Source organism: Ranitomeya variabilis, chromosome 1 (assembly GCF_051348905.1).
Source record: "Ranitomeya variabilis isolate aRanVar5 chromosome 1, aRanVar5.hap1, whole genome shotgun sequence".
Classification (NCBI taxonomy): domain Eukaryota; kingdom Metazoa; phylum Chordata; class Amphibia; order Anura; family Dendrobatidae; genus Ranitomeya; species Ranitomeya variabilis.
The window spans coordinates 770,842,132-770,859,720 of record NC_135232.1 but is presented as its reverse complement, the minus strand read 5'-3'; the positions used below and the strand labels follow the sequence as shown (position 1 = coordinate 770,859,720).

The following is a 17,589-nucleotide window of genomic DNA, read 5'->3' as shown; positions in this document are numbered from 1 at the left end:
GTGGCCAATGACAGATTGTTCAAACCAGTGCGGCTCTTTTCAAGAGGAATACAATCGTCAGGGAAAGCTTGGATCAAAACGAAAAAAACAAGTCAACGGTACCAGGGATTCCCAGCCAGTCTCCCATGCTGGTACTTGCCTAGCCTCAAGCTGCTTAGCATTTGCGATCTGACGAGGGCAGGCACATTCAGCTTAGTGTGGCCATTGACCGATTGCTTTCGCGTCTGCTAGTCTTTTCAAGATGAAAACAATCGTAAGGGAAAGCTTTGAGAAAAAAAAAATAGCAAGTCAACGGTACCTGGGATTCCCAGCCAGTCTCCCATGCCGGTACTTGCCCAGCCTCAAGCTGCTTAGCGTTTGCGATCTGACGAGGGCAGGCACATTCAGCTTAGAGTGGCCATTGACGGACAACTAGCACCACAGCGGGTCTTTTCAAGAGATATAAAATTGTAAGGGAAAGCTTTGATAAACCCCCCCCCCAAAAAAAAAAAAGAAACTTGCCCAGCCTCAAGCTGCTTAGCATTTGCGATCTGACCAGAGCTGGCACATTCAGCTTAGAGTGGCCAATGACAAATTGTTCACACCAGTGCGGCTCTTTTCAAGAGGAATACAATCGTTAGGGAAAGCTTGGATCAAAACGAAAAAACCAAGTCAACGGTACCAGGGATTCCCAGCCAGTCTCCCATGCTGGTACTTGCCTAGCCCCAAGCTGCTTAGCATTTGCGATCTGACGAGGGCAGGCACATTCAGCTTAGTGTGGCCATTGACCGATTGCTTTCGCGTCTGCTAGTCTTTTCAAGATGAAAACAATCGTAAGGGAAAGCTTTGAGAAAAACAAAATAGCAAGTCAACGGTACCGGGGATTCCCAGCCAGTCTCCCATGCCGGTACTTGCCCAGCCTCAAGCTGCTTAGCGTTTGCGATCTGACGAGGGCAGGCACATTCAGCTTAGAGTGGCCATTGACGGACAACTAGCACCACAGCGGGTCTTTTCAAGAGATATAAAATTGTAAGGGAAAGCTTTGATAAACCCCCCCCCCCAAAAAAAAAAAAAAAAATAAAAAAGAAACTTGCCCAGCCTCAAGCTGCTTAGCATTTGCGATCTGACCAGAGCTGGCACATTCAGCTTAGAGTGGCCAATGACAGATTGTTCAAACCAGTGCGGCTCTTTTCAAGAGGAATACAATCGTCAGGGAAAGCTTGGATCAAAACGAAAAAACCAAGTCAACGGTACCAGGGATTCCCAGCCAGTCTCCCATGCTGGTACTTGCCTAGCCTCAAGCTGCTTAGCATTTGCGATCTGACGAGGGCAGGCACATTCAGCTTAGTGTGGCCATTGACCGATTGCTTTCGCGTCTGCTAGTCTTTTCAAGATGAAAACAATCGTAAGGGAAAGCTTTGAGAAAAAAAAAATAGCAAGTCAACGGTACCGGGGATTCCCAGCCAGTCTCCCATGCCGGTACTTGCCCAGCCTCAAGCTGCTTAGCGTTTGCGATCTGACGAGGGCAGGCACATTCAGCTTAGAGTGGCCATTGACGGACAACTAGCACCACAGCGGGTCTTTTCAAGAGATATAAAATTGTAAGGGAAAGCTTTGATAAACCCCCCCCCCCCCCCAAAAAAAAAAGAAACTTGCCCAGCCTCAAGCTGCTTAGCATTTGCGATCTGACCAGAGCTGGCACATTCAGCTTAGAGTGGCCAATGACAAATTGTTCACACCAGTGCGGCTCTTTTCAAGAGGAATACAATCGTTAGGGAAAGCTTGGATCAAAACGAAAAAACCAAGTCAACGGTACCAGGGATTCCCAGCCAGTCTCCCATGATGGTACTTGCCTAGCCCCAAGCTGCTTAGCATTTGCGATCTGACGAGGGCAGGCACATTCAGCTTAGTGTGGCCATTGACCGATTGCTTTCGCGTCTGCTAGTCTTTTCAAGATGAAAACAATCGTAAGGGAAAGCTTTGAGAAAAACAAAATAGCAAGTCAACGGTACCGGGGATTCCCAGCCAGTCTCCCATGCCGGTACTTGCCCAGCCTCAAGCTGCTTAGCGTTTGCGATCTGACGAGGGCAGGCACATTCAGCTTAGAGTGGCCATTGACGGACAACTAGCACCACAGCGGGTCTTTTCAAGAGATATAAAATTGTAAGGGAAAGCTTTGATAAACCCCCCCCCCCCCAAAAAAAAAAAAAGAAACTTGCCCAGCCTCAAGCTGCTTAGCATTTGCGATCTAACCAGAGCTGGCACATTCAGCTTAGAGTGGCCAATGACAGATTGTTCACACCAGTGCGGCTCTTTTCAAGAGGAATACAATCGTCAGGGAAAGCTTGGATCAAAACGAAAAAACCAAGTCAACGGTACCAGGGATTCCCAGCCAGTCTCCCATGCTGGTACTTGCCTAGCCTCAAGCTGCTTAGCATTTGCGATCTGACGAGGGCAGGCACATTCAGCTTAGTGTGGCCATTGACCGATTGCTTTCGCGTCTGCTAGTCTTTTCAAGATGAAAACAATCGTAAGGGAAAGCTTTGAGAAAAACAAAATAGCAAGTCAACGGTACCGGGGATTCCCAGCCAGTCTCCCATGCCGGTACTTGCCCAGCCTCAAGCTGCTTAGCGTTTGCGATCTGACGAGGGCAGGCACATTCAGCTTAGAGTGGCCATTGACGGACAACTAGCACCACAGCGGGTCTTTTCAAGAGATATAAAATTGTAAGGGAAAGCTTTGATAAACCCCCCCCCCAAAAAAAAAAAAAAAAAAGAAAAAAGAAACTTGCCCAGCCTCAAGCTGCTTAGCATTTGCGATCTGACCAGAGCTGGCACATTCAGCTTAGAGTGGCCAATGACAGATTGTTCAAACCAGTGCGGCTCTTTTCAAGAGGAATACAATCGTCAGGGAAAGCTTGGATCAAAACGAAAAAACCAAGTCAACGGTACCAGGGATTCCCAGCCAGTCTCCCATGCTGGTACTTGCCTAGCCTCAAGCTGCTTAGCATTTGCGATCTGACGAGGGCAGGCACATTCAGCTTAGTGTGGCCATTGACCGATTGCTTTCGCGTCTGCTAGTCTTTTCAAGATGAAAACAATCGTAAGGGAAAGCTTTGAGAAAAAAAAAATAGCAAGTCAACGGTACCGGGGATTCCCAGCCAGTCTCCCATGCCGGTACTTGCCCAGCCTCAAGCTGCTTAGCGTTTGCGATCTGACGAGGGCAGGCACATTCAGCTTAGAGTGGCCATTGACGGAAAACTAGCACCACAGCGGGTCTTTTCAAGAGATATAAAATTGTAAGGGAAAGCTTTGATAAACCCCCCCCCCCCCCAAAAAAAAAAGAAGAAACTTGCCCAGCCTCAAGCTGCTTAGCATTTGCGATCTGACCAGAGCTGGCACATTCAGCTTAGAGTGGCCAATGACAAATTGTTCACACCAGTGCGGCTCTTTTCAAGAGGAATACAATCGTTAGGGAAAGCTTGGATCAAAACGAAAAAACCAAGTCAACGGTACCAGGGATTCCCAGCCAGTCTCCCATGCTGGTACTTGCCTAGCCCCAAGCTGCTTAGCATTTGCGATCTGACGAGGGCAGGCACATTCAGCTTAGTGTGGCCATTGACCGATTGCTTTCGCGTCTGCTAGTCTTTTCAAGATGAAAACAATCGTAAGGGAAAGCTTTGAGAAAAACAAAATAGCAAGTCAACGGTACCGGGGATTCCCAGCCAGTCTCCCATGCCGGTACTTGCCCAGCCTCAAGCTGCTTAGCGTTTGCGATCTGACGAGGGCAGGCACATTCAGCTTAGAGTGGCCATTGACGGACAACTAGCACCACAGCGGGTCTTTTCAAGAGATATAAAATTGTAAGGGAAAGCTTTGATAAACCCCCCCCCCCAAAAAAAAACAAAAAAAACTTGCCCAGCCTCAAGCTGCTTAGCATTTGCGATCTAACCAGAGCTGGCACATTCAGCTTAGAGTGGCCAATGACAGATTGTTCACACCAGTGCGGCTCTTTTCAAGAGGAATACAATCGTCAGGGAAAGCTTGGATCAAAACGAAAAAACCAAGTCAACGGTACCAGGGATTCCCAGCCAGTCTCCCATGCTGGTACTTGCCTAGCCTCAAGCTGCTTAGCATTTGCGATCTGACGAGGGCAGGCACATTCAGCTTAGTGTGGCCATTGACCGATTGCTTTCGCGTCTGCTAGTCTTTTCAAGATGAAAACAATCGTAAGGGAAAGCTTTGAGAAAAACAAAATAGCAAGTCAACGGTACCGGGGATTCCCAGCCAGTCTCCCATGCCGGTACTTGCCCAGCCTCAAGCTGCTTAGCGTTTGCGATCTGACGAGGGCAGGCACATTCAGCTTAGAGTGGCCATTGACGGACAACTAGCACCACAGCGGGTCTTTTCAAGAGATATAAAATTGTAAGGGAAAGCTTTGATAAACCCCCCCCCCAAAAAAAAAAAAAAAAAAAGAAAAAAGAAACTTGCCCAGCCTCAAGCTGCTTAGCATTTGCGATCTGACCAGAGCTGGCACATTCAGCTTAGAGTGGCCAATGACAGATTGTTCAAACCAGTGCGGCTCTTTTCAAGAGGAATACAATCGTCAGGGAAAGCTTGGATCAAAACGAAAAAACCAAGTCAACGGTACCAGGGATTCCCAGCCAGTCTCCCATGCTGGTACTTGCCTAGCCTCAAGCTGCTTAGCATTTGCGATCTGACGAGGGCAGGCACATTCAGCTTAGTGTGGCCATTGACCGATTGCTTTCGCGTCTGCTAGTCTTTTCAAGATGAAAACAATCGTAAGGGAAAGCTTTGAGAAAAAAAAAATAGCAAGTCAACGGTACCGGGGATTCCCAGCCAGTCTCCCATGCCGGTACTTGCCCAGCCTCAAGCTGCTTAGCGTTTGCGTTCTGACGAGGGCAGGCACATTCAGCTTAGAGTGGCCATTGACGGAAAACTAGCACCACAGCGGGTCTTTTCAAGAGATATAAAATTGTAAGGGAAAGCTTTGATAAACCCCCCCCCTCAAAAAAAAAAAAAGAAACTTGCCCAGCCTCAAGCTGCTTAGCATTTGCGATCTGACCAGAGCTGGCACATTCAGCTTAGAGTGGCCAATGACAAATTGTTCACACCAGTGCGGCTCTTTTCAAGAGGAATACAATCGTTAGGGAAAGCTTGGATCAAAACGAAAAAACCAAGTCAACGGTACCAGGGATTCCCAGCCAGTCTCCCATGCTGGTACTTGCCTAGCCCCAAGCTGCTTAGCATTTGCGATCTGACGAGGGCAGGCACATTCAGCTTAGTGTGGCCATTGACCGATTGCTTTCGCGTCTGCTAGTCTTTTCAAGATGAAAACAATCGTAAGGGAAAGCTTTGAGAAAAACAAAATAGGAAGTCAACGGTACCGGGGATTCCCAGCCAGTCTCCCATGCCGGTACTTGCCCAGCCTCAAGCTGCTTAGCGTTTGCGATCTGACGAGGGCAGGCACATTCAGCTTAGAGTGGCCATTGACGGACAACTAGCACCACAGCGGGTCTTTTCAAGAGATATAAAATTGTAAGGGAAAGCTTTGATAAACCCCCCCCCAAAAAAAAAAAAAAAAGAAACTTGCCCAGCCTCAAGCTGCTTAGCATTTGCGATCTAACCAGAGCTGGCACATTCAGCTTAGAGTGGCCAATGACAGATTGTTCACACCAGTGCGGCTCTTTTCAAGAGGAATACAATCGTCAGGGAAAGCTTGGATCAAAACAAAAAAACCAAGTCAACGGTACCAGGGATTCCCAGCCAGTCTCCCATGCTGGTACTTGCCTAGCCTCAAGCTGCTTAGCATTTGCGATCTGACGAGGGCAGGCACATTCAGCTTAGTGTGGCCATTGACCGATTGCTTTCGCGTCTGCTAGTCTTTTCAAGATGAAAACAATCGTAAGGGAAAGCTTTGAGAAAAACAAAATAGCAAGTCAACGGTACCGGGGATTCCCAGCCAGTCTCCCATGCCGGTACTTGCCCAGCCTCAAGCTGCTTAGCGTTTGCGATCTGACGAGGGCAGGCACATTCAGCTTAGAGTGGCCATTGACGGACAACTAGCACCACAGCGGGTCTTTTCAAGAGATATAAAATTGTAAGGGAAAGCTTTGATAAACCCCCCCCCCCAAAAAAAAAAAAAAAAAAGAAAAAAGAAACTTGCCCAGCCTCAAGCTGCTTAGCATTTGCGATCTGACCAGAGCTGGCACATTCAGCTTAGAGTGGCCAATGACAGATTGTTCAAACCAGTGCGGCTCTTTTCAAGAGGAATACAATCGTCAGGGAAAGCTTGGATCAAAACGAAAAAACCAAGTCAACGGTACCAGGGATTCCCAGCCAGTCTCCCATGCTGGTACTTGCCTAGCCTCAAGCTGCTTAGCATTTGCGATCTGACGAGGGCAGGCACATTCAGCTTAGTGTGGCCATTGACCGATTGCTTTCGCGTCTGCTAGTCTTTTCAAGATGAAAACAATCGTAAGGGAAAGCTTTGAGAAAAAAAAAATAGCAAGTCAACGGTACCGGGGATTCCCAGCCAGTCTCCCATGCCGGTACTTGCCCAGCCTCAAGCTGCTTAGCGTTTGCGATCTGACGAGGGCAGGCACAATCAGCTTAGAGTGGCCATTGACGGAAAACTAGCACCACAGCGGGTCTTTTCAAGAGATATAAAATTGTAAGGGAAAGCTTTGATAAACCCCCCCCCCCAAAAAAAAAAAAAAAGAAACTTGCCCAGCCTCAAGCTGCTTAGCATTTGCGATCTGACCAGAGCTGGCACATTCAGCTTAGAGTGGCCAATGACAAATTGTTCACACCAGTGCGGCTCTTTTCAAGAGGAATACAATCGTTAGGGAAAGCTTGGATCAAAACGAAAAAACCAAGTCAACGGTACCAGGGATTCCCAGCCAGTCTCCCATGCTGGTACTTGCCTAGCCCCAAGCTGCTTAGCATTTGCGATCTGACGAGGGCGGGCACATTCAGCTTAGTGTGGCCATTGACCGATTGCTTTCTCGTCTGCTAGTCTTTTCAAGATGAAAACAATCGTAAGGGAAAGCTTTGAGAAAAACAAAATAGCAAGTCAACGGTACCGGGGATTCCCAGCCAGTCTCCCATGCCGGTACTTGCCCAGCCTCAAGCTGCTTAGCGTTTGTGATCTGACGAGGGCAGGCACATTCAGCTTAGAGTGGCCATTGACGGACAACTAGCACCACAGCGGGTCTTTTCAAGAGATATAAAATTGTAAGGGAAAGCTTTGATAAACCCCCCCCCCCAAAAAAAAAAAAAAGAAACTTGCCCAGCCTCAAGCTGCTTAGCATTTGCGATCTAACCAGAGCTGGCACATTCAGCTTAGAGTGGCCAATGACAGATTGTTCACACCAGTGCGGCTCTTTTCAAGAGGAATACAATCGTCAGGGAAAGATTGGATCAAAACGAAAAAACCAAGTCAACGGTACCAGGGATTCCCAGCCAGTCTCCCATGCTGGTACTTGCCTAGCCTCAAGCTGCTTAGCATTTGCGATCTGACGAGGGCAGGCACATTCAGCTTAGTGTGGCCATTGACCGATTGCTTTCGCGTCTGCTAGTCTTTTCAAGATGAAAACAATCGTAAGGGAAAGCTTTGAGAAAAACAAAATAGCAAGTCAACGGTACCGGGGATTCCCAGCCAGTCTCCCATGCCGGTACTTGCCCAGCCTCAAGCTGCTTAGCGTTTGCGATCTGACGAGGGCAGGCACATTCAGCTTAGAGTGGCCATTGACGGACAACTAGCACCACAGCGGGTCTTTTCAAGAGATATAAAATTGTAAGGGAAAGCTTTGATAAACCCCCCCCCAAAAAAAAAAAAAAAAAAGAAAAAAGAAACTTGCCCAGCCTCAAGCTGCTTAGCATTTGCGATCTGACCAGAGCTGGCACATTCAGCTTAGAGTGGCCAATGACAGATTGTTCAAACCAGTGCGGCTCTTTTCAAGAGGAATACAATCGTCAGGGAAAGCTTGGATCAAAACGAAAAAACCAAGTCAACGGTACCAGGGATTCCCAGCCAGTCTCCCATGCTGGTACTTGCCTAGCCTCAAGCTGCTTAGCATTTGCGATCTGACGAGGGCAGGCACATTCAGCTTAGTGTGGCCATTGACCGATTGCTTTCGCGTCTGCTAGTCTTTTCAAGATGAAAACAATCGTAAGGGAAAGCTTTGAGAAAAAAAAAATAGCAAGTCAACGGTACCGGGGATTCCCAGCCAGTCTCCCATGCCGGTACTTGCCCAGCCTCAAGCTGCTTAGCGTTTGCGATCTGACGAGGGCAGGCACATTCAGCTTAGAGTGGCCATTGACGGAAAACTAGCACCACAGCGGGTCTTTTCAAGAGATATAAAATTGTAAGGGAAAGCTTTGATAAACCCCCCCCCCAAAAAAAAAAAAAGAAACTTGCCCAGCCTCAAGCTGCTTAGCATTTGCGATCTGACCAGAGCTGGCACATTCAGCTTAGAGTGGCCAATGACAAATTGTTCACACCAGTGCGGCTCTTTTCAAGAGGAATACAATCGTTAGGGAAAGCTTGGATCAAAACGAAAAAACCAAGTCAACGGTACCAGGGATTCCCAGCCAGTCTCCCATGCTGGTACTTGCCTAGCCCCAAGCTGCTTAGCATTTGCGATCTGACGAGGGCAGGCACATTCAGCTTAGTGTGGCCATTGACCGATTGCTTTCGCGTCTGCTAGTCTTTTCAAGATGAAAACAATCGTAAGGGAAAGCTTTGAGAAAAACAAAATAGCAAGTCAACGGTACCGGGGATTCCCAGCCAGTCTCCCATGCCAGTACTTGCCCAGCCTCAAGCTGCTTAGCGTTTGCGATCTGACGAGGGCAGGCACATTCAGCTTAGAGTGGCCATTGACGGACAACTAGCACCACAGCGGGTCTTTTCAAGAGATATAAAATTGTAAGGGAAAGCTTTGATAAACCCCCCCCCCCAAAAAAAAAAAAAAAGAAACTTGCCCAGCCTCAAGCTGCTTAGCATTTGCGATCTAACCAGAGCTGGCACATTCAGCTTAGAGTGGCCAATGACAGATTGTTCACACCAGTGCGGCTCTTTTCAAGAGGAATACAATCGTCAGGGAAAGCTTGGATCAAAACGAAAAAACCAAGTCAACGGTACCAGTGATTCCCAGCCAGTCTCCCATGCTGGTACTTGCCTAGCCTCAAGCTGCTTAGCATTTGCGATCTGACGAGGGCAGGCACATTCAGCTTAGTGTGGCCATTGACCGATTGCTTTCGCGTCTGCTAGTCTTTTCAAGATGAAAACAATCGTAAGGGAAAGCTTTGAGAAAAACAAAATAGCAAGTCAACGGTACCGGGGATTCCCAGCCAGTCTCCCATGCCGGCACTTGCCCAGCCTCAAGCTGCTTAGCGTTTGCGATCTGACGAGGGCAGGCACATTCAGCTTAGAGTGGCCATTGACGGACAACTAGCACCACAGCGGGTCTTTTCAAGAGATATAAAATTGTAAGGGAAAGCTTTGATAAACCCCCCCCCCAAAAAAAAAAAAAAAAAAAGAAAAAAGAAACTTGCCCAGCCTCAAGCTGCTTAGCATTTGCGATCTGACCAGAGCTGGCACATTCAGCTTAGAGTGGCCAATGACAGATTGTTCAAACCAGTGCGGCTCTTTTCAAGAGGAATACAATCGTCAGGGAAAGCTTGGATCAAAACGAAAAAACCAAGTCAACGGTACCAGGGATTCCCAGCCAGTCTCCCATGCTGGTACTTGCCTAGCCTCAAGCTGCTTAGCATTTGCGATCTGACGAGGGCAGGCACATTCAGCTTAGTGTGGCCATTGACCGATTGCTTTCGCGTCTGCTAGTCTTTTCAAGATGAAAACAATCGTAAGGGAAAGCTTTGAGAAAAAAAAAATAGCAAGTCAACGGTACCGGGGATTCCCAGCCAGTCTCCCATGCCGGCACTTGCCCAGCCTCAAGCTGCTTAGCGTTTGCGATCTGACGAGGGCAGGCACATTCAGCTTAGAGTGGCCATTGACGGACAACTAGCACCACAGCGGGTCTTTTCAAGAGATATAAAATTGTAAGGGAAAGCTTTGATAAACCCCCCCCCCCAAAAAAAAAAAAAAGAAACTTGCCCAGCCTCAAGCTGCTTAGCATTTGCGATCTAACCAGAGCTGGCACATTCAGCTTAGAATGGCCAATGACAGATTGTTCACACCAGTGCGGCTCTTTTCAAGAGGAATACAATCGTCAGGGAAAGCTTGGATCAAAACGAAAAAACCAAGTCAACGGTACCAGGGATTCCCAGCCAGTCTCCCATGCTGGTACTTGCCTAGCCTCAAGCTGCTTAGCATTTGCGATCTGACGAGGGCAGGCACATTCAGCTTAGTGTGGCCATTGACCGATTGCTTTCGCGTCTGCTAGTCTTTTCAAGATGAAAACAATCGTAAGGGAAAGCTTTGAGAAAAACAAAATAGCAAGTCAACGGTACCGGGGATTCCCAGCCAGTCTCCCATGCCGGTACTTGCCCAGCCTCAAGCTGCTTAGTGTTTGCGATCTGACGAGGGCAGGCACATTCAGCTTAGAGTGGCCATTGACGGACAGCTAGCACCACAGCGGGTCTTTTCAAGAGATATAAAATTGTAAGGGAAAGCTTTGATAAACCCCCCCCAAAAAAAAAAAAAAAAAAAAGAAAAAAGAAACTTGCCCAGCCTCAAGCTGCTTAGCATTTGCGATCTGACCAGAGCTGGCACATTCAGCTTAGAGTGGCCAATGACAAATTGTTCACACCAGTGCGGCTCTTTTCAAGAGGAATACAATCGTTAGGGAAAGCTTGGATCAAAACGAAAAAACCAAGTCAACGGTACCAGGGATTCCCAGCCAGTCTCCCATGCTGGTACTTGCCTAGCCCCAAGCTGCTTAGCATTTGCAATCTGACGAGGGCAGGCACATTCAGCTTAGTGTGGCCATTGACCGATTGCTTTCGCGTCTGCTAGTCTTTTCAAGATGAAAACAATCGTAAGGGAAAGCTTTGAGAAAAACAAAATAGCAAGTCAACGGTACCGGGGATTCCCAGCCAGTCTCCCATGCCGGTACTTGCCCAGCCTCAAGCTGCTTAGCGTTTGCGATCTGACGAGGGCAGGCACATTCAGCTTAGAGTGGCCATTGACGGACAACTAGCACCACAGCGGGTCTTTTCAAGAGATATAAAATTGTAAGGGAAAGCTTTGATAAACCCCCCCCCCCAAAAAAAAAAAAAAAAAAGAAACTTGCCCAGCCTCAAGCTGCTTAGCATTTGCGATCTAACCAGAGCTGGCACATTCAGCTTAGAGTGGCCAATGACAAATTGTTCACACCAGTGCGGCTCTTTTCAAGAGGAATACAATCGTCAGGGAAAGCTTGGATCAAAACGAAAAAACCAAGTCAACGGTACCAGGGATTCCCAGCCAGTCTCCCATGCTGGTACTTGCCTAGCCTCAAGCTGCTTAGCATTTGCGATCTGACGAGGGCAGGCACATTCAGCTTAGTGTGGACATTGACCGATTGCTTTTGCGTCTGCTAGTCTTTTCAAGATGAAAACAATCGTAAGGGAAAGCTTTGAGAAAAACAAAATAGCAAGTCAACGGTACCGGGGATTCCCAGCCAGTCTCCCATGCCGGTACTTGCCCAGCCTCAAGCTGCTTAGCGTTTGCGATCTGACGAGGGCAGGCACATTCAGCTTAGAGTGGCCATTGACGGACAACTAGCACCACAGCGGGTCTTTTCAAGAGATATAAAATTGTAAGGGAAAGCTTTGATAAACCCCCCCCCCAAAAAAAAAAAAAAAAAAGAAAAAAGAAACTTGCCCAGCCTCAAGCTGCTTAGCATTTGCGATCTGACCAGAGCTGGCACATTCAGCTTAGAGTGGCCAATGACAGATTGTTCAAACCAGTGCGGCTCTTTTCAAGAGGAATACAATCGTCAGGGAAAGCTTGGATCAAAACGAAAAAACCAAGTCAACGGTACCAGGGATTCCCAGCCAGTCTCCCATGCTGGTACTTGCCTAGCCTCAAGCTGCTTAGCATTTGCGATCTGACGAGGGCAGGCACATTCAGCTTAGTGTGGCCATTGACCGATTGCTTTCGCGTCTGCTAGTCTTTTCAAGATGAAAACAATCGTAAGGGAAAGCTTTGAGAAAAAAAAAATAGCAAGTCAACGGTACCGGGGATTCCCAGCCAGTCTCCCATGCCGGTACTTGCCCAGCCTCAAGCTGCTTAGCGTTTGCGATCTGACGAGGGCAGGCACATTCAGCTTAGAGTGGCCATTGACAGAAAACTAGCACCACAGCGGGTCTTTTCAAGAGATATAAAATTGTAAGGGAAAGCTTTGATAAACCCCCCCCCCCCAAAAAAAAAAAAAAGAAACTTGCCCAGCCTCAAGCTGCTTAGCATTTGCGATCTGACCAGAGCTGGCACATTCAGCTTAGAGTGGCCAATGACAAATTGTTCACACCAGTGCGGCTCTTTTCAAGAGGAATACAATCGTTAGGGAAAGCTTGGATCAAAACGAAAAAACCAAGTCAACGGTACCAGGGATTCCCAGCCAGTCTCCCATGCTGGTACTTGCCTAGCCCCAAGCTGCTTAGCATTTGCGATCTGACGAGGGCAGGCACATTCAGCTTAGTGTGGCCATTGACCGATTGCTTTTGCGTCTGCTAGTCTTTTCAAGATGAAAACAATCGTAAGGGAAAGCTTTGAGAAAAACAAAATAGCAAGTCAACGGTACCGGGGATTCCCAGCCAGTCTCCCATGCCGGTACTTGCCCAGCCTCAAGCTGCTTAGCGTTTGCGATCTGACGAGGGCAGGCACATTCAGCTTAGAGTGGCCATTGATGGACAACTAGCACCACAGCGGGTCTTTTCAAGAGATATAAAATTGTAAGGGAAAGCTTTGATAAACCCCCCCCCCCAAAAAAAAAAAAAAAAAGAAACTTGCCCAGCCTCAAGCTGCTTAGCATTTGCGATCTAACCAGAGCTGGCACATTCAGCTTAGAGTGGCCAATGACAGATTGTTCACACCAGTGCGGCTCTTTTCAAGAGGAATACAATCGTCAGGGAAAGCTTGGATCAAAACGAAAAAACCAAGTCAACGGTACCAGGGATTCCCAGCCAGTCTCCCATGCTGGTACTTGCCTAGCCCCAAGCTGCTTAGCATTTGCGATCTGACGAGGGCAGGCACATTCAGCTTCGTGTGGCCATTGACCGATTGCTTTCGCGTCTGCTAGTCTTTTCAAGATGAAAACAATCGTAAGGGAAAGCTTTGAGAAAAACAAAATAGCAAGTCAACGGTACCGGGGATTCCCAGCCAGTCTCCCATGCCGGTACTTGCCCAGCCTCAAGCTGCTTAGCGTTTGCGATCTGACGAGGGCAGGCACATTCAGCTTAGAGTGGCCATTGACGGACAACTAGCACCACAGCGGGTCTTTTCAAGAGATATAAAATTGTAAGGGAAAGCTTTGATAAACCCCCCCCCCCCAAAAAAAAAAAAAAGAAACTTGCCCAGCCTCAAGCTGCTTAGCATTTGCGATCTAACCAGAGCTGGCACATTCAGCTTAGAGTGGCCAATGACAGATTGTTCACACCAGTGCGGCTCTTTTCAAGAGGAATACAATTGTCAGGGAAAGCTTGGATCAAAACGAAAAAACCAAGTCAACGGTACCAGGGATTCCCAGCCAGTCTCCCATGCTGGTACTTGCCTAGCCTCAAGCTGCTTAGCATTTGCGATCTGACGAGGGCAGGCACATTCAGCTTAGTGTGGCCATTGACCGATTGCTTTCGCGTCTGCTAGTCTTTTCAAGATGAAAACAATCGTAAGGGAAAGCTTTGAGAAAAACAAAATAGCAAGTCAACGGTACCGGGGATTCCCAGCCAGTCTCCCATGCCGGTACTTGCCCAGCCTCAAGCTGCTTAGCGTTTGCGATCTGACGAGGGCAGGCACATTCAGCTTAGAGTGGCCATTGACGGACAACTAGCACCACAGCGGGTCTTTTCAAGAGATATAAAATTGTAAGGGAAAGCTTTGATAAACCCCCCCCCCCAAAAAAAAAAAAAAAAAAGAAAAAAGAAACTTGCCCAGCCTCAAGCTGCTTAGCATTTGCGATCTGACCAGAGCTGGCACATTCAGCTTAGAGTGGCCAATGACAGATTGTTCAAACCAGTGCGGCTCTTTTCAAGAGGAATACAATCGTCAGGGAAAGCTTGGATCAAAACGAAAAAACTAAGTCAACGGTACCAGGGATTCCCAGCCAGTCTCCCATGCTGGTACTTGCCTAGCCTCAAGCTGCTTAGCATTTGCGATCTGACGAGGGCAGGCACATTCAGCTTAGTGTGGCCATTGACCGATTGCTTTCGCGTCTGCTAGTCTTTTCAAGATGAAAACAATCGTAAGGGAAAGCTTTGAGAAAAAAAAAATAGCAAGTCAACGGTACCGGGGATTCCCAGCCAGTCTCCCATGCCGGTACTTGCCCAGCCTCAAGCTGCTTAGCGTTTGCGATTTGACGAGGGCAGGCACATGCAGCTTAGAGTGGCCATTGACGGAAAACTAGCACCACAGCGGGTCTTTTCAAGAGATATAAAATTGTAAGGGAAAGCTTTGATAAACCCCCCCCCCCAAAAAAAAAAAAAGAAACTTGCCCAGCCTCAAGCTGCTTAGCATTTGCGATCTGACCAGAGCTGGCACATTCAGCTTAGAGTGGCCAATGACAAATTGTTCACACCAGTGCGGCTCTTTTCAAGAGGAATACAATCGTTAGGGAAAGCTTGGATCAAAACGAAAAAACCAAGTCAACGGTACCAGGGATTCCCAGCCAGTCTCCCATGCTGGTACTTGCCTAGCCCCAAGCTGCTTAGCATTTGCGATCTGACGAGGGCAGGCACATTCAGCTTAGTGTGGCCATTGACCGATTGCTTTCGCGTCTGCTAGTCTTTTCAAGATGAAAACAATCGTAAGGGAAAGCTTTGAGAAAAACAAAATAGCAAGTCAACGGTACCGGGGATTCCCAGCCAGTCTCCCATGCCGGTACTTGCCCAGCCTCAAGCTGCTTAGCGTTTGCGATCTGACGAGGGCAGGCACATTCAGCTTAGAGTGGCCATTGACGGACAACTAGCACCACAGCGGGTCTTTTCAAGAGATATAAAATTGTAAGGGAAAGCTTTGATAAACCCCCCCCCCCAAAAAAAAAAAAAAAAAGAAACTTGCCCAGCCTCAAGCTGCTTAGCATTTGCGATCTAACCAGAGCTGGCACATTCAGCTTAGAGTGGCCAATGACAGATTGTTCACACCAGTGCGGCTCTTTTCAAGAGGAATACAATCGTCAGGGAAAGCTTGGATCAAAACGAAAAAACCAAGTCAACGGTACCAGGGATTCCCAGCCAGTCTCCCATGCTGGTACTTGCCTAGCCTCAAGCTGCTTAGCATTTGCGATCTGACGAGGGCAGGCACATTCAGCTTAGTGTGGCCATTGACCGATTGCTTTCGCGTCTGCTAGTCTTTTCAAGATGAAAACAATCGTAAGGGAAAGCTTTGAGAAAAACAAAATAGCAAGTCAACGGTACCGGGGATTCCCAGCCAGTCTCCCATGCCGGTACTTGCCCAGCCTCAAGCTGCTTAGCGTTTGCGATCTGACGAGGGCAGGCACATTCAGCTTAGAGTGGCCATTGACGGACAACTAGCACCACAGCGGGTCTTTTCAAGAGATATAAAATTGTAAGGGAAAGCTTTGATAAACCCCCCCCCCAAAAAAAAAAAAAAAAAGAAAAAAGAAACTTGCCCAGCCTCAAGCTGCTTAGCATTTGCGATCTGACCAGAGCTGGCACATTCAGCTTAGAGTGGCCAATGACAGATTGTTCAAACCAGTGCGGCTCTTTTCAAGAGGAATACAATCGTCAGGGAAAGCTTGGATCAAAACGAAAAAACCAAGTCAACGGTACCAGGGATTCCCAGCCAGTCTCCCATGCTGGTACTTGCCTAGCCTCAAGCTGCTTAGCATTTGCGATCTGACGAGGGCAGGCACATTCAGCTTAGTGTGGCCATTGACCGATTGCTTTCGCGTCTGCTAGTCTTTTCAAGATGAAAACAATCGTAAGGGAAAGCTTTGAGAAAAAAAAAATAGCAAGTCAACGGTACCGGGGATTCCCAGCCAGTCTCCCATGCCGGTACTTGCCCAGCCTCAAGCTGCTTAGCGTTTGCGATCTGACGAGGGCAGGCACATTCAGCTTAGAGTGGCCATTGACGGACAACTAGCACCACAGCGGGTCTTTTCAAGAGATATAAAATTGTAAGGGAAAGCTTTGATAAACCCCCCCCCCCAAAAAAAAAAAAAAGAAACTTGCCCAGCCTCAAGCTGCTTAGCATTTGCGATCTGACCAGAGCTGGCACATTCAGCTTAGAGTGGCCAATGACAAATTGTTCACACCAGTGCGGCTCTTTTCAAGAGGAATACAATCGTTAGGGAAAGCTTGGATCAAAACGAACAAACCAAGTCAACGGTACCAGGGATTCCCAGCCAGTCTCCCATGCTGGTACTTGCCTAGCCCCAAGCTGCTTAGCATTTGCGATCTGACGAGGGCAGGCACATTCAGCTTAGTGTGGCCATTGACCGATTGCTTTCGCGTCTGCTAGTCTTTTCAAGATGAAAACAATCGTAAGGGAAAGCTTTGAGAAAAACAAAATAGCAAGTCAACGGTACCGGGGATTCCCAGCCAGTCTCCCATGCCGGTACTTGCCCAGCCTCAAGCTGCTTAGCGTTTGCGATCTGACGAGGGCAGGCACATTCAGCTTAGAGTGGCCATTGACGGACAACTAGCACCACAGCGGGTCTTTTCAAGAGATATAAAATTGTAAGGGAAAGCTTTGATAAACCCCCCCCCCCAAAAAAAAAAAAGAAACTTGCCCAGCCTCAAGCTGCTTAGCATTTGCGATCTGACCAGAGCTGGCACATTCAGCTTAGAGTGGCCAATGACAAATTGTTCACACCAGTGCGGCTCTTTTCAAGAGGAATACAATCGTTAGGGAAAGCTTGGATCAAAACGAAAAAACCAAGTCAACGGTACCAGGGATTCCCAGCCAGTCTCCCATGCTGGTACTTGCCTAGCCCCAAGCTGCTTAGCATTTGCGATCTGACGAGGGCAGGCACATTCAGCTTAGTGTGGCCATTGACCGATTGCTTTCGCGTCTGCTAGTCTTTTCAAGATGAAAACAATCGTAAGGGAAAGCTTTGAGAAAAACAAAATAGCAAGTCAACGGTACCGGGGATTCCCAGCCAGTCTCCCATGCCGGTACTTGCCCAGCCTCAAGCTGCTTAGCGTTTGCGATCTGACGAGGGCAGGCACATTCAGCTTAGAGTGGCCATTGACGGACAACTAGCACCACAGCGGGTCTTTTCAAGAGATATAAAATTGTAAGGGAAAGCTTTGATAAACCCCCCCCCCCCAAAAAAAAAAAAAAAAGAAACTTGCCCAGCCTCAAGCTGCTTAGCATTTGCGATCTAACCAGAGCTGGCACATTCAGCTTAGAGTGGCCAATGACAGATTGTTCACACCAGTGCGGCTCTTTTCAAGAGGAATACAA

At 48.0% G+C, this 17,589-nt stretch overlaps 57 pseudogenes; all 57 read right to left on the bottom strand.

The window, feature by feature from the left end:
* Positions 1-90: 90 nt before the first annotated feature.
* LOC143796463 (5S ribosomal RNA) lies at positions 91-209 on the bottom strand (annotated as a pseudogene).
* A 77-nt stretch (positions 210-286) lies between these two features.
* On the bottom strand, positions 287-405 carry LOC143798585 (5S ribosomal RNA; annotated as a pseudogene).
* A 244-nt stretch (positions 406-649) lies between these two features.
* LOC143798162 (5S ribosomal RNA) lies at positions 650-768 on the bottom strand (annotated as a pseudogene).
* A 77-nt stretch (positions 769-845) lies between these two features.
* Positions 846-964, bottom strand: LOC143799645 (5S ribosomal RNA; annotated as a pseudogene).
* A 257-nt stretch (positions 965-1,221) lies between these two features.
* Positions 1,222-1,340, bottom strand: LOC143796452 (5S ribosomal RNA; annotated as a pseudogene).
* A 77-nt stretch (positions 1,341-1,417) lies between these two features.
* LOC143799644 (5S ribosomal RNA) lies at positions 1,418-1,536 on the bottom strand (annotated as a pseudogene).
* Positions 1,537-1,783: 247 nt separating this feature from the next.
* On the bottom strand, positions 1,784-1,902 carry LOC143798510 (5S ribosomal RNA; annotated as a pseudogene).
* Positions 1,903-1,979: 77 nt separating this feature from the next.
* On the bottom strand, positions 1,980-2,098 carry LOC143799643 (5S ribosomal RNA; annotated as a pseudogene).
* A 248-nt stretch (positions 2,099-2,346) lies between these two features.
* On the bottom strand, positions 2,347-2,465 carry LOC143796441 (5S ribosomal RNA; annotated as a pseudogene).
* Positions 2,466-2,542: 77 nt separating this feature from the next.
* Positions 2,543-2,661, bottom strand: LOC143799642 (5S ribosomal RNA; annotated as a pseudogene).
* A 257-nt stretch (positions 2,662-2,918) lies between these two features.
* LOC143796427 (5S ribosomal RNA) lies at positions 2,919-3,037 on the bottom strand (annotated as a pseudogene).
* A 77-nt stretch (positions 3,038-3,114) lies between these two features.
* LOC143799641 (5S ribosomal RNA) lies at positions 3,115-3,233 on the bottom strand (annotated as a pseudogene).
* A 249-nt stretch (positions 3,234-3,482) lies between these two features.
* On the bottom strand, positions 3,483-3,601 carry LOC143798161 (5S ribosomal RNA; annotated as a pseudogene).
* A 77-nt stretch (positions 3,602-3,678) lies between these two features.
* On the bottom strand, positions 3,679-3,797 carry LOC143799639 (5S ribosomal RNA; annotated as a pseudogene).
* Positions 3,798-4,044: 247 nt separating this feature from the next.
* Positions 4,045-4,163, bottom strand: LOC143796416 (5S ribosomal RNA; annotated as a pseudogene).
* A 77-nt stretch (positions 4,164-4,240) lies between these two features.
* On the bottom strand, positions 4,241-4,359 carry LOC143799638 (5S ribosomal RNA; annotated as a pseudogene).
* Positions 4,360-4,617: 258 nt separating this feature from the next.
* LOC143796405 (5S ribosomal RNA) lies at positions 4,618-4,736 on the bottom strand (annotated as a pseudogene).
* A 77-nt stretch (positions 4,737-4,813) lies between these two features.
* LOC143798559 (5S ribosomal RNA) lies at positions 4,814-4,932 on the bottom strand (annotated as a pseudogene).
* A 246-nt stretch (positions 4,933-5,178) lies between these two features.
* On the bottom strand, positions 5,179-5,297 carry LOC143798160 (5S ribosomal RNA; annotated as a pseudogene).
* Positions 5,298-5,374: 77 nt separating this feature from the next.
* On the bottom strand, positions 5,375-5,493 carry LOC143799636 (5S ribosomal RNA; annotated as a pseudogene).
* Positions 5,494-5,740: 247 nt separating this feature from the next.
* On the bottom strand, positions 5,741-5,859 carry LOC143796394 (5S ribosomal RNA; annotated as a pseudogene).
* Positions 5,860-5,936: 77 nt separating this feature from the next.
* On the bottom strand, positions 5,937-6,055 carry LOC143799635 (5S ribosomal RNA; annotated as a pseudogene).
* Positions 6,056-6,313: 258 nt separating this feature from the next.
* Positions 6,314-6,432, bottom strand: LOC143796382 (5S ribosomal RNA; annotated as a pseudogene).
* Positions 6,433-6,509: 77 nt separating this feature from the next.
* On the bottom strand, positions 6,510-6,628 carry LOC143800593 (5S ribosomal RNA; annotated as a pseudogene).
* Positions 6,629-6,876: 248 nt separating this feature from the next.
* LOC143800581 (5S ribosomal RNA) lies at positions 6,877-6,995 on the bottom strand (annotated as a pseudogene).
* A 443-nt stretch (positions 6,996-7,438) lies between these two features.
* Positions 7,439-7,557, bottom strand: LOC143796371 (5S ribosomal RNA; annotated as a pseudogene).
* A 77-nt stretch (positions 7,558-7,634) lies between these two features.
* Positions 7,635-7,753, bottom strand: LOC143799634 (5S ribosomal RNA; annotated as a pseudogene).
* A 256-nt stretch (positions 7,754-8,009) lies between these two features.
* On the bottom strand, positions 8,010-8,128 carry LOC143796360 (5S ribosomal RNA; annotated as a pseudogene).
* Positions 8,129-8,205: 77 nt separating this feature from the next.
* On the bottom strand, positions 8,206-8,324 carry LOC143799633 (5S ribosomal RNA; annotated as a pseudogene).
* A 245-nt stretch (positions 8,325-8,569) lies between these two features.
* Positions 8,570-8,688, bottom strand: LOC143798159 (5S ribosomal RNA; annotated as a pseudogene).
* A 77-nt stretch (positions 8,689-8,765) lies between these two features.
* Positions 8,766-8,884, bottom strand: LOC143798756 (5S ribosomal RNA; annotated as a pseudogene).
* Positions 8,885-9,132: 248 nt separating this feature from the next.
* Positions 9,133-9,251, bottom strand: LOC143798601 (5S ribosomal RNA; annotated as a pseudogene).
* Positions 9,252-9,705: 454 nt separating this feature from the next.
* LOC143796349 (5S ribosomal RNA) lies at positions 9,706-9,824 on the bottom strand (annotated as a pseudogene).
* A 443-nt stretch (positions 9,825-10,267) lies between these two features.
* LOC143796338 (5S ribosomal RNA) lies at positions 10,268-10,386 on the bottom strand (annotated as a pseudogene).
* Positions 10,387-10,463: 77 nt separating this feature from the next.
* LOC143798833 (5S ribosomal RNA) lies at positions 10,464-10,582 on the bottom strand (annotated as a pseudogene).
* Positions 10,583-10,839: 257 nt separating this feature from the next.
* LOC143800548 (5S ribosomal RNA) lies at positions 10,840-10,958 on the bottom strand (annotated as a pseudogene).
* Positions 10,959-11,035: 77 nt separating this feature from the next.
* LOC143799632 (5S ribosomal RNA) lies at positions 11,036-11,154 on the bottom strand (annotated as a pseudogene).
* A 251-nt stretch (positions 11,155-11,405) lies between these two features.
* Positions 11,406-11,524, bottom strand: LOC143800434 (5S ribosomal RNA; annotated as a pseudogene).
* A 77-nt stretch (positions 11,525-11,601) lies between these two features.
* On the bottom strand, positions 11,602-11,720 carry LOC143799631 (5S ribosomal RNA; annotated as a pseudogene).
* A 257-nt stretch (positions 11,721-11,977) lies between these two features.
* LOC143796327 (5S ribosomal RNA) lies at positions 11,978-12,096 on the bottom strand (annotated as a pseudogene).
* Positions 12,097-12,173: 77 nt separating this feature from the next.
* Positions 12,174-12,292, bottom strand: LOC143799630 (5S ribosomal RNA; annotated as a pseudogene).
* Positions 12,293-12,540: 248 nt separating this feature from the next.
* Positions 12,541-12,659, bottom strand: LOC143798157 (5S ribosomal RNA; annotated as a pseudogene).
* Positions 12,660-13,105: 446 nt separating this feature from the next.
* LOC143798895 (5S ribosomal RNA) lies at positions 13,106-13,224 on the bottom strand (annotated as a pseudogene).
* Positions 13,225-13,301: 77 nt separating this feature from the next.
* Positions 13,302-13,420, bottom strand: LOC143799629 (5S ribosomal RNA; annotated as a pseudogene).
* A 248-nt stretch (positions 13,421-13,668) lies between these two features.
* On the bottom strand, positions 13,669-13,787 carry LOC143796315 (5S ribosomal RNA; annotated as a pseudogene).
* A 77-nt stretch (positions 13,788-13,864) lies between these two features.
* Positions 13,865-13,983, bottom strand: LOC143799627 (5S ribosomal RNA; annotated as a pseudogene).
* A 258-nt stretch (positions 13,984-14,241) lies between these two features.
* LOC143796304 (5S ribosomal RNA) lies at positions 14,242-14,360 on the bottom strand (annotated as a pseudogene).
* A 442-nt stretch (positions 14,361-14,802) lies between these two features.
* Positions 14,803-14,921, bottom strand: LOC143798156 (5S ribosomal RNA; annotated as a pseudogene).
* A 77-nt stretch (positions 14,922-14,998) lies between these two features.
* Positions 14,999-15,117, bottom strand: LOC143799626 (5S ribosomal RNA; annotated as a pseudogene).
* A 250-nt stretch (positions 15,118-15,367) lies between these two features.
* On the bottom strand, positions 15,368-15,486 carry LOC143796293 (5S ribosomal RNA; annotated as a pseudogene).
* A 77-nt stretch (positions 15,487-15,563) lies between these two features.
* Positions 15,564-15,682, bottom strand: LOC143799625 (5S ribosomal RNA; annotated as a pseudogene).
* A 256-nt stretch (positions 15,683-15,938) lies between these two features.
* Positions 15,939-16,057, bottom strand: LOC143796281 (5S ribosomal RNA; annotated as a pseudogene).
* A 77-nt stretch (positions 16,058-16,134) lies between these two features.
* On the bottom strand, positions 16,135-16,253 carry LOC143799624 (5S ribosomal RNA; annotated as a pseudogene).
* Positions 16,254-16,500: 247 nt separating this feature from the next.
* LOC143798155 (5S ribosomal RNA) lies at positions 16,501-16,619 on the bottom strand (annotated as a pseudogene).
* A 77-nt stretch (positions 16,620-16,696) lies between these two features.
* On the bottom strand, positions 16,697-16,815 carry LOC143799623 (5S ribosomal RNA; annotated as a pseudogene).
* Positions 16,816-17,060: 245 nt separating this feature from the next.
* On the bottom strand, positions 17,061-17,179 carry LOC143798154 (5S ribosomal RNA; annotated as a pseudogene).
* A 77-nt stretch (positions 17,180-17,256) lies between these two features.
* LOC143799622 (5S ribosomal RNA) lies at positions 17,257-17,375 on the bottom strand (annotated as a pseudogene).
* Positions 17,376-17,589: the final 214 nt, after the last annotated feature.